This window comes from Pinus tabuliformis, chromosome 1_2, assembly GCF_031772625.1.
Source record: "Pinus tabuliformis cultivar Carrire ecotype Pingquan chromosome 1_2, CPIR1, whole genome shotgun sequence".
NCBI lineage: Eukaryota > Viridiplantae > Streptophyta > Pinopsida > Pinales > Pinaceae > Pinus > Pinus tabuliformis.
Window position 1 is genome coordinate 401,386,514 of NC_142298.1, and position 10,881 is coordinate 401,397,394.

The following is a 10,881-nucleotide window of genomic DNA, read 5'->3' on the forward strand; positions in this document are numbered from 1 at the left end:
GCATGAATGAATGGAATGGTGGAATTGAGCCACGAATATAGAAAGATTAAGCCGATAGTTCCTTGTCCAATTCTCTATCAATCAGCCATGAATCATGCAGCGTACGTGTTAGACAACTCACGTGAAAATTAAAAATAAAAAAAAAACAGACAGTGGTAGAGGCTTTAACTCCAATGCAACTGATTAACAAGAAGAGGACATGTAGCTCATCATAGCACTACCGTCTGCATGTGGCCACGTACACCTGGCCACCTCACTCCTTCACCACAAATCACGCAACAATTAATGATCGCTCAGCTGAAACTCAAATATTGTTGTTAACTTGCACTTGCAACATTTTCAACTGAAGTATGCATCCTCTGCTTCCACAAAATGATTAACCTATCGTCCTCCGCTGAGTTTTTCTACCTGTCTTCGATATTTTGTTGTGTATCAAGCTCGCACAGAGATGCAGGGGCACTGTACAGGCGTTTCTACAGGAAGACGTCCTACAGGAAAGTATAGCAAAGCCATCCAGAGCAGAAAAGCCCGAGTTTTCTTCATTAAATTTGGAGCCTGAAGAGAGATATGTAGCACAAGGGAAGAAGATTTTGCGGCCTCATCATTTATTAGATGACTAACAGAGGTATTGGGAGAGAATGATGAACTTCAAATGCTCAAAGAAGGGCTATTTGGAGATGTGTTAAGACACAGGAGGACATCATTCTTCCACCATAGATTGTCCTTGCAGTACGACCAAGGTCTGGTATATGGGATTATGTCTGTGTCAAATGTTGATGAACTTGCTGTTGAACAACTTTCCGTGGCTGAATATTTGGAATTCAAGGAGCACCTTGTGGATGAAAGTGTCAAGGATAAATATGCATTGAAGCTAGACCTTGAGCCCTTCAATGAATCTTTTCCTCGCCCAACACGACCATCTTCCATTGGCAGTGGAGTTCAATTTCTAAATCAGCATTTGTCCTCAAGATTATTCCATGATAGAGAAAGCATGCAACCCTTGTTGCATTTCCTTCGAGCACACAACTACAGAGGCCAGAAGTTGATGCTGAATGAGAGAATACAAAGTTTGTCCAAGCTACGCTCAGTCTTGGTAAAGGCAGTGGAATATCTTGAAAATTCCCCAAGAATACACCACATACAGAGTTTGAATACAAATTACAAGAAATGGGATTGGAAAAAGGATGAGGAGACAATGCAGAACATGTCTTGGATATGATTCATTTGCTCTTGGAGACTTTGCAGGCCCCTGATCCATCAACTTTAGAAACATTTCTAGGAAGGATTCCTATGGTCTTTAATGTTGTGATTCTTTCACCTCAGGGTTATTTTGGCCAAGCAATTGTTTTAGGAATGCCAGATACTGGTGGACAGGTTGTGTATATACTTGATCAAGTTTGTGCATTGGAGAATGAAATGTTGCTGAGAACAACACATCAAGGATTGGACATCAAACCTGAAATTATTGTGGTGGTGCGGTTGATTCCTGAGGCCTATGGTACAACATGCAATCAACGAATTGAAAAAGCCATAAGGAAAGCAAGAGGAAAAGCAAGAAAGAAAAAGAAGGAAGAAACAGAGAGGAAAAGGAGAAATGGGCCAAATTGCTAAGCCTAAAACTGTGGGAGGAACAATGGCACAAACACCTTGGAAAAGGATTGCAGAAGAGAGCAGAGAAGATTGAAAGAGGCCAAACAAGTAGGGACACACCCAAGGCAACCACAACACAGGTCAAGGAGAAGGCACCCCATCCAAGCAAGCCAAATCAGAGAAAACTGGTTGTACAGGAAGACAGAGAACTGTTTCTACAGGAAGCCAGAAAACGACCTCCCAGCACAAGCAAAAGGGTCCCTACCAAGTTCCCAGGCATCCTCACATCCATCCCCTCCATGAACACTCATTTTTTTCAGGGTTCGAGCACAATTTAGTCATGGTTCAACCTTCTACAGGAAGCTACAGGACTTTCTACAGGAAGTTCTATATTTTTAACAGAAACATCCTGTAGAAGCCTTTGGGCAGGCCAGAATCAAGTATGGAGAGGGATTTGAAGCTTGAAGTTTGTTGAGGAGGCATGCAGCCACACTTTTCTTCCATCCTCCATTGATTTCATCTCCTTTCACCACCATTGCCACCATCAGATTGAGTATATTTGCACAATCATACCAAAGCTGAGAATTCTCTAGAAAAAGGAGCAAGTAGTGGGAAGAAGAAAAGAGAAAAGCATGGTTTCATGACAGAGAAGAGGACATCACTTCAGAAGCTTGGCATGGTAGGGAGGCCACCAGGGCCATCAAAGATGAGGAGATAGATTGGTTGCTCAGAGGATGAGCAACACTTTCAGTAGGGGGTGATGATGAGCCCCAAAAATGGATGATTATTTGGGATCATTCAACCACCTAATTCGACTTAATCCACCATTCTCATTAGTTTATTGCATGTTTTTGATTATATTTATGCTAATAGAGTGAATTGGGTTAGTCATTATGCCAACAAGTCTAATGTGTGCTTTGTGTAGCCTTTTTGGTCAATTTGGAGACAAAGTCAATGGTTGAAATGAGCACTTGGCAGCCAAATTCGTGGAGAATATTTTTAGGAAGTTGTTCCCTTCATTTATGGGCCCTTACCTCGAATTCTCCACCATCAGCTCGGAGTTCAAGGGCCACCAAATTAATCAGCACAAGGGTAGCCAAGCAAGTCAAGTAGGACTGCTGTTAACTACAAGTCTTGGGCAGCCGAGTCCCTAAAGTTTAGGAGGACTGTTGGGGTCCTCAATTGGTATAAATAAGAAGGCTTAGGGCCTCATTTTGGTTAGCTGGTAGTTAGTCATTTCATAGTCTTGTTGTAGTCATTTTGTAGTTCGATTTTTAGGCAATAGATTAGTTTTGCTGTTAGCTCATTTTCAAGTTCTCCTTGTGGACAGTTTTGATGTAACTCTTCATTTCTTGATCAATAAAGATGAATCCAGCTTTGCACCAGCTCTAAATCTCTATTAGGAGGCTGTAGCTCTTGGGGTTGGGCCCATCTCAAGCGCCCATTACCTCCTTTGTTTACCTTTATGTGTGTTTGCTGCATTCTTAGAGTAAAATCTGCTATTTAGATTTAAAACTTGTTGTGTTATTTAGGTTGATTTTGATGATTAAAGTAGATTTTCATGTTCAGATTGATTTGGATAGATTAATAACATAAAGGATCCTTGGAAAAAGGGGCTCAAGCACCTCTGATCTTACCTCTCCCTCAGTGGGATCGTGAGTTGGGACAAAGGTGACCTTGTTGCCCACAAAAACGTTGTTTTGCTTCACCATGCAAGTATTAGTGTTGGATTCTTAGTTGTCAAACTTGATATCAGTTTTGACTGCATGCTTAGGGTTATGATTGCTTAGTTGCATAGTTAGTTCATCTGATTTTGTGCAAATAAACTTCTGTTCCATTTCTTTTGCTACTATCTAGGTCAGATTAGGTCAAGGTAATTGGGTTCTTGATTTTCCAAGTCTTCATTTGTTAAATTCGAAAAATAACTTGCAGAGCACCTGTTATCCTTCTCTATCTACCCATAATCCATCAGAAAATCTGCTCCAACCCTTAGTCCATGATTCATACCCTTCATTTGCCATACTTTCCCCACCTTGCCCTAATTCCTACATTCTTGGTGCATCATCGCTTCCTCCATCCTTGAACAAATCCAATCGCTCCTTAGCCTCATCCACCAAGTCCTAGACCTCTTCACACCCCTATTTCACCTCCATACTCATTCCTCCCTCTTTTTCCCTCCATCCATGCTCCAAAATCCCATTTCGAAACATCCTGTAGAAAAATTACAGAACATCCTGTAGAAATCCTGAACATCCTGTAGAACCCCTGCAGACTTCCTGTAGAAGCTCATAAACACGGTTTCATGGCAGCCAAACTTTGTGAGACTCTCTGGAAGGGTGTTAGGGACCCCTTAGACCCTCTATGAACCTTCCCAACCTTTCCCAAGCATTTCTCCTCCTTGATCCACCTCTGCACAGTAAAAAATAGTTAGAAGCACATGCATGATAATTCCAACAACTTAAACAAAAATGAAAAAAGATGTTTTCTTCAGATAGAGGTAGTCTAGACACATGTATTTTACCTTCATAGAAGTAATGGCATCTCTTTTATTAGTTTGCATGCTCTCCTTTGCGTCAGTAGGACTAGCTGGTAGAATTAGGGTTTGCTAGGATTTGTGTTTCTTTTTGGCTCTCAGTTTCTTTTTGCAATTAGATTAGCTTCCTTCGAGTTAGCTTTCATCCATAAACTAAAAAGCTTCTTATAAGAGCTCATAGAAGTTGGCTTAAGCTCCTAGCGGACTTGTGCCAGCTGACCAAGTGACAGTTGCGGCAAGAGCTAGTACTTGTGCATACAACACCGTCGCTTCCAAGTTTGTTACGAACTATCGGGTTGATAAAATTAAAGAAGGGAGTTCCAGGAGTTGTAGCATTATTGATACAATACTAGGGCTCACCAATAATGTCAGAGAAGTCTGGAAAAACTGAGTGGAAGCTTGTGCAGTTGGTGGATGGAGTCAGAAAAACCTTGTGACATCTTGTTTTAGCTGACAATGTTGGTTAATCTCCTCTCAAATCACTCCACCTAAAGCATTGAAATCTGGCTTGAGGGTGACAGTTACAAGTAAATGTGTTTGTAACTTGTCTAAGGTTAGGTGGAGATTTGAAGTCCCACTCTTAGTCAACAAATTGTTGTGTTGCGTATGATAAGTATTCATTTGTGTAAATTGTTTGTACAGGTGGTTTGCATTAGTTTAATTTTGTATTCATGATATGAAATTGGGGTTCATTCATAAAAGAGGAATGCCAAATGTGAAATGATTTTTAAGGAAAGAATTATTTTTCCTGTGATTAATTATGGGTTGAATTGTAACATTAATAACTAGGCCAATGTATGAGTAAAATCCCATCATTAAAATAATTTTTGTGTTTACTCTGAGATTGAAATTTATTCTAGTGGAATGTATGTAGCCTTCATATATGAATAAATATATGGTTATATGCATTTGCATACAATTTATCCATTTTAGCTCAGAATAGATAACATAAATTACTTATACATATATGTGCACTCAGTGGGTTAAGGGCCATGGCCAAGTCTCAACAAGCTCAAGAGGGATATCCTAGATGGGCTTGCACACACATTGTTTATATATCTATATATATATATATATATATATATATATATATATATATATATATATATATATATATATATATATATATATATATATATATATATATAGATATATATATATGTATGTATATGTATATGTATATGTATATGTATATATATATATATAGATATATGTATGTATGTATGTATTCATGTGCATATGTGTGGGGATGAACCTTAGTATCCTGGAGGAAATGGCCTAAACCCTCCATTCGCTCCTATGACTAAGTGTGGTGATCCAACTCTTAGATAGGAGAAATATGGGTCATCAATTGGTAAGCACTCATGGCCATTGGATGACCCCGAGAATTTTTCCCCCAAGGTTTGGTACCCCATAGGTTTCAAAGGGAGGAAAAGGGAGAAATCCTAGGATAAAATCCATAGGATGATGTGGTATTGGGGCCACTATCAATGCTCAAATAAATACCATGGAAAATGCCACATGTCTCATATGATAAGAATTATCTGATTCGCAAGGGGCCTAGAGCCATCAATGGAACCCACTGTCATGTGGCACATGACATGGAAGGGATAAAAAAGGATGATGCCACCATGATGCATGGAGCCGGTGATATCACCCTGGACTCTAGATATTTTGAGTGGAGGACATGGTAGAGCACCTGAGATTTAAGTCATGGTGTCACTTGGTGCATGGGGCCCATTCAATGGGGTAAATTATCACAAGGCATAAACATTTTTGCATATAAGCTGAGGGGGTGGAAAATCTTTGTCGCAACGTGTATATCACCACATAAACCCATAAGGTTGTCCCTGGAAACCTTAATGGGGAACAAAAATGAAACCCATTGGGATTCTATTTCAAGGGTGATGAGGCCTTGGAGGGCCTGCACTTGCGTACATCTTCTATGTTGCATGTTTGTTATAGATTGGGTTGTGTGGACCATAGGAAAGGGATTAACCATGACAAGATGTGAGTGGGTTGATGGTGGTGTAGAAATTCCACATGGGTGGTGCCAAGGCCACAAACTGGATAGCCACGTGGATACCACATGGGCACCACATGGCAAGTTAGATGATGTGGCACTATATGATATGTTAGTTTAAAATGACCATATCTTTTGATCTGGGTATCAGATTGGAGTAAATTTCATATCGTTGGAAAGGTTACATCGAGACCTATGCCCACTCCTTGGCCATATCCTCCTCAAAATTTTACTTCTCTATTCTAGCCATATCCCACTCAACCTCTTCAATGGGGAAATCCACTACAAGGATGGAGGGCTTAGGTGGCCCAACCACCTGCCTTAATGCCTCCTCCTTAGGAACCTTTAGCACAAAAAAACATTCCTCTAAATAAATCACAGATGTCTTCTAAACCAAATCCAAACCCCAATTATAAGCAAGCGAGAAACTGCCTACCAAAATTATGCTATAGAAATCCATAAAATAAATGTTAAGTCTAGGAAGCCCCTTCCAGATGTTCATCCACCTACAATATAAAATATCAAGGAGAAGAAGGAGGATCATGTACCTTAAGTCACCCAACCAAAACCTCTCTATCTTGAAAGGTTGAAAACCCACAAAGCACACACCCTAGAAGATGTTGAACTTACGGGAGAACTAAAGAATTTATGTGTTTAAATCCCTCTCCTTCAAGCCATAAGGACTTTCCTATTTACAATAATTTCATTAGAGAGGAATGTCTCAGAACTCTTGGGAGAAAGAAAAAGGATGCCCCAACTATTAATATAATAGGGAATCTAGTTGATATTATGCTTGGGAGAGTAATCACCCTCAAGTACTTATATACTGGGTGCACAGTTGTAGTTGTGCACGTCAATGACATTTCAATTCAAAACACTCTAGTTAATCTGGGAGTTGCAATTAATTTCATGACCAAGGAAACCACGCTCAAACTTAACCTCCAAGGATCTCTAAGAAAGACCTCCATTATGCTACAGCTTGTTGGTAGATCCACAATAGCACCTAAAGTATCATAGAATATGTAATGGTATTCTCCTTGTCCTTCATCCCAAGACCAAGTTTAATGGACCCTAATAAAATAACCATCATAAAAAATGTTCTTGTTCCTCAAAAGAAAAAATGTGTTAGAAGTTATTTAGTCATTGCTAGATGTTATTGAAGATTAAAAAAAAATAGTAATATTTCTTCTCCTTTATTTTCATTATTAACCAAAGATGCCAGATTTTGTTGGAAAGATTTATGTTAAGAAGCATTTGAGGGTATCAAGGAAAAACTAATCACAATGTGTATCCTCATATGTCCAAATTGGACTCTATCATTTCATATCCAAACAGATGCATCAGGCAAGGTGATCAGAATAGATCTGGGACAATTTGAGGGTAAACTCCCCTATGTGATTTATTTCATTAGTAAAAATTTGTTCAAGACTAAATTAAGCTATACAATGACTTAAAAATAATTCCTTCTAGTTGTGAATTATTTAAATGAAATTAGACATTACATCAATTGTTATCAAGTTTTTATGCACACTGACCATGCAACAATCAAGTACTTAATGAATCATTTAGATGTGAATGCTCACATAATTAGGTGGTTATTACTATTACAACAATTTGACTTGAATATTGTTGACAAACCTAGAAACAAGAATGTTCTTGCACATTTTCTATCAATACTAACCTTGTATCTAGATGAAGAAGTTGAGATGATCATCTCCCTTATGAACATCTATTTTCGATATCACTTTTGGCTCTGTGGTTCACTAACATTGCAAATTTATTAGTTACTGGAAATTTCCCTCCATATCTATTGTCAAAGGAGAAAAGTAATATTATCAAAAAACGTTCCTCTTACAATTGGATTGCAGGAAACATCTTCAAGTTCAAGGTTGATTAGATTCTAAGAATATGCATAAGGGAGGATGAAGTTTATGACATCCTCTCAACTTGCCATGATGTACCCTGTGGGGGGGATTTGTTGCAAAAAAGATAGCTTATAAAAGTTTTCAAGGAAGATACTTTTGGCCAACCCTTCACAAGGATGCCTAGAGATATACTTCACAATGTCATGAGTACCAAACATGGGAAAACCTACTTAGAAGGATGAGATTCCTCTCCAACCTCATGTGTATTTTGAGCCATTTGAGAAGTGGGGCATGGACATCATTGGTCCCATTGCTCCCACATCCAGGCAGAAGAAGTATACCATTGTATGCACTGACTACCTAACCAAGTGAGCTAAAGTAAAGGCAGTGAAGGAAGAAACATACCAAAAAGTGGTTAAATTCTTAAGCAAAAATATCTTCTACAAGTTCAGTTTTCCAAGAGAATTGGTGACATACCAAGGCTCCTAGTTCACCTTCAATCTAATAAAATGGATAACGAAGAAACACCATATTCGACGTCTAAATTCCACTCCATATTACCCCCAATAAAACATGAAAGTAGAAGTCACCAACAGGTCATTAGAGAGCACTTTTAACAAAGTGATCAACAGTAGCAAGAGGACTGGGAAGAATTAATTGTTGAGGCCACTTGGGCCTAAAACACCACTTTGAAAACCACCATTGGTTTTACCCCCTATGAGTTAGTGTACGGGAACAATGCCTTATTTTTAATTGAATTTGAGGACAACACCTTGAGGATGATTTCCTAGCTTGACATTGATTTATCTAAATCACAGGTTAATAGGGTGTAGCAATTGAATGTACTAGATGAGTGTAGAATGCAAGTCTTATTTAACAATAAAGTGGTCCAGTTGCACAAAAAATTCTAGCATGAAAAGCACATTAAAAGCAAAACCTTCCAAGAGGGTGATTGGTCCCTCTTGTATGATTCTAGGTTTAAGGTTTTCAAGGGTAAGCTTGTGACCAGATGGTTGGGACCTTATCTAGTTGATAAGTTATATGATAATGGGTAAGTCAAAATCAAGGCTATAGATGAAGAACAAGTTCCACTTTTAGGGAATGGATACCAGTTGAAAATTTACAAGAAGCCCCTCTCTAGGGCTTAATTTACAAATTGAATAAGTAAGGAAATAAATCTAATTGAAAACATCATATGTCCCAATCCATTTATTCCCTAATAGTAAAGAAAAAAAAAAGAGAAAAAAAAAAAGCCCGAGTGATAACCTCCTTTGAGGCAGATTCATTAACACAAAACCTTTATGAGGCAGTTTTTAAGTTTGAAGAAACTAAAAAAAATAAGAACTCCAAGTGAAAACCTCTTTCAAGGCACCTAGAGCAGGCTCACTAATTGAAAACCTCCATGAGGGAGACAATAATCCAGAAAAAAAAAAAAAAAAAGAAGAAGAAGAAGAGAAAATGATGAAAAAAATCTCAATTTTGTCTCACCTTGATTCATGTGTAAGTATCACAGGAAAAAAATAGCAAGACATGTTGAACAATTCAACCTACATCATCGGTCCAATATGTCAACTCAACCACTCCAAGAGGGCGCATATGGAACCTCTGCACTATTTTTCACCTTCTTTCATCATCCACCATATCAAACCTCCATCACCAACTCCTTTCCATACGTTTTTTTTAGCTTCCCTGAACTGCTATAGCAAAGTCTTGTAATTCCATATGAAGACACAGTTTTGAGAAAAAGCTACAGGTTGAGAAAAATGTTTGTGTCTAAGTTGGAGAAAGACACCAGAGGACCCTAACACTTAGCTCATTCATCATATTGCTTCATCACCTAATTTCTCCCCCAATGTTGGCCATATTTTACCCTGCAGTAGCTTTGTTTCTTCATTTTTTAAAAAAAAACCATCTCCATCAACGTCATCTATTATTGCGCGAATTATCAAGTCTCCCTTCTACATGAGATGTGACCGCTGTATGTGTAGGTTTTAACCCCGTACAGAAATTACCTGAATATGAATTCTAAAACACATAAAATAAATAATGCAAGAGCATAACACATAAAACACATATACATAGAGATCTTCCCCTGGATCCCAAAACCAGGACTACCAGATTGATTTTTCATTATGTTCCTTTCAATGTTACAATATATATTTATACATGCCAAAGCATCCAATACCATGGACCAAAAACCATCGTGTCCAAAACCACGTGTGAAAATCATGAAAAAAACCATAGGTAGGTCTGCCCAACCTAATATAGGGTCCAAAAGAAAAAATTTCCGGGGCGCTGCCTCAGACCCCATAGAGTGGGGTTACATGCACCCCTCAAACCCCCTGTGACTCCCCCCACTACGAAATCAGCGCAACGAATGGGGGGCTCTGCCCCCCTTCTAACCTCCCATTTAAATACGTGGGCTAGTCGTGGAAAGAATATAACACAACCCAACATTCTCCCACTTTTTGTTTTCTTTCCAGAGGGGGCCACAAGAGAGCTTAGTCATTTATCCATCCCTACAATGCCCATTGTTTCTCTACACCAAGAGAGCTTCTCAGAGCTCACATATTTTGTCAATGCATCTATAATATTCTTCAAAGTGTCCACCTTTACCAACAACACCTTTTTGTCTTCTATCATATCCCTCACAAAGTGATACTGAACATCAGTGTTTGTCTTTGAATGATGTGCAGGGTTCTTTGCCAAGAAAATTGCCCTTTGGTTGTCACAGTCTATCATTATAACTCCCTGTACTAACCCCATACTTGAACACAATCTCTTCAACCAAACTGCTTCCTTGCTTGCATGAGTAGCTGCCATGTATTCTACCTTTGTAGTTGATAGTGCCACTACAAGTTGTTTCTTAC

The 10,881-nt window shown here is 38.7% G+C and overlaps 1 pseudogene; it reads left to right on the forward strand.

The window, feature by feature from the left end:
- Positions 1-757: 757 nt before the first annotated feature.
- Positions 758-1,219, forward strand: LOC149206048 (sucrose synthase 1 pseudogene; annotated as a pseudogene).
- The last annotated feature ends 9,662 nt before the right edge of the window (positions 1,220-10,881 follow it).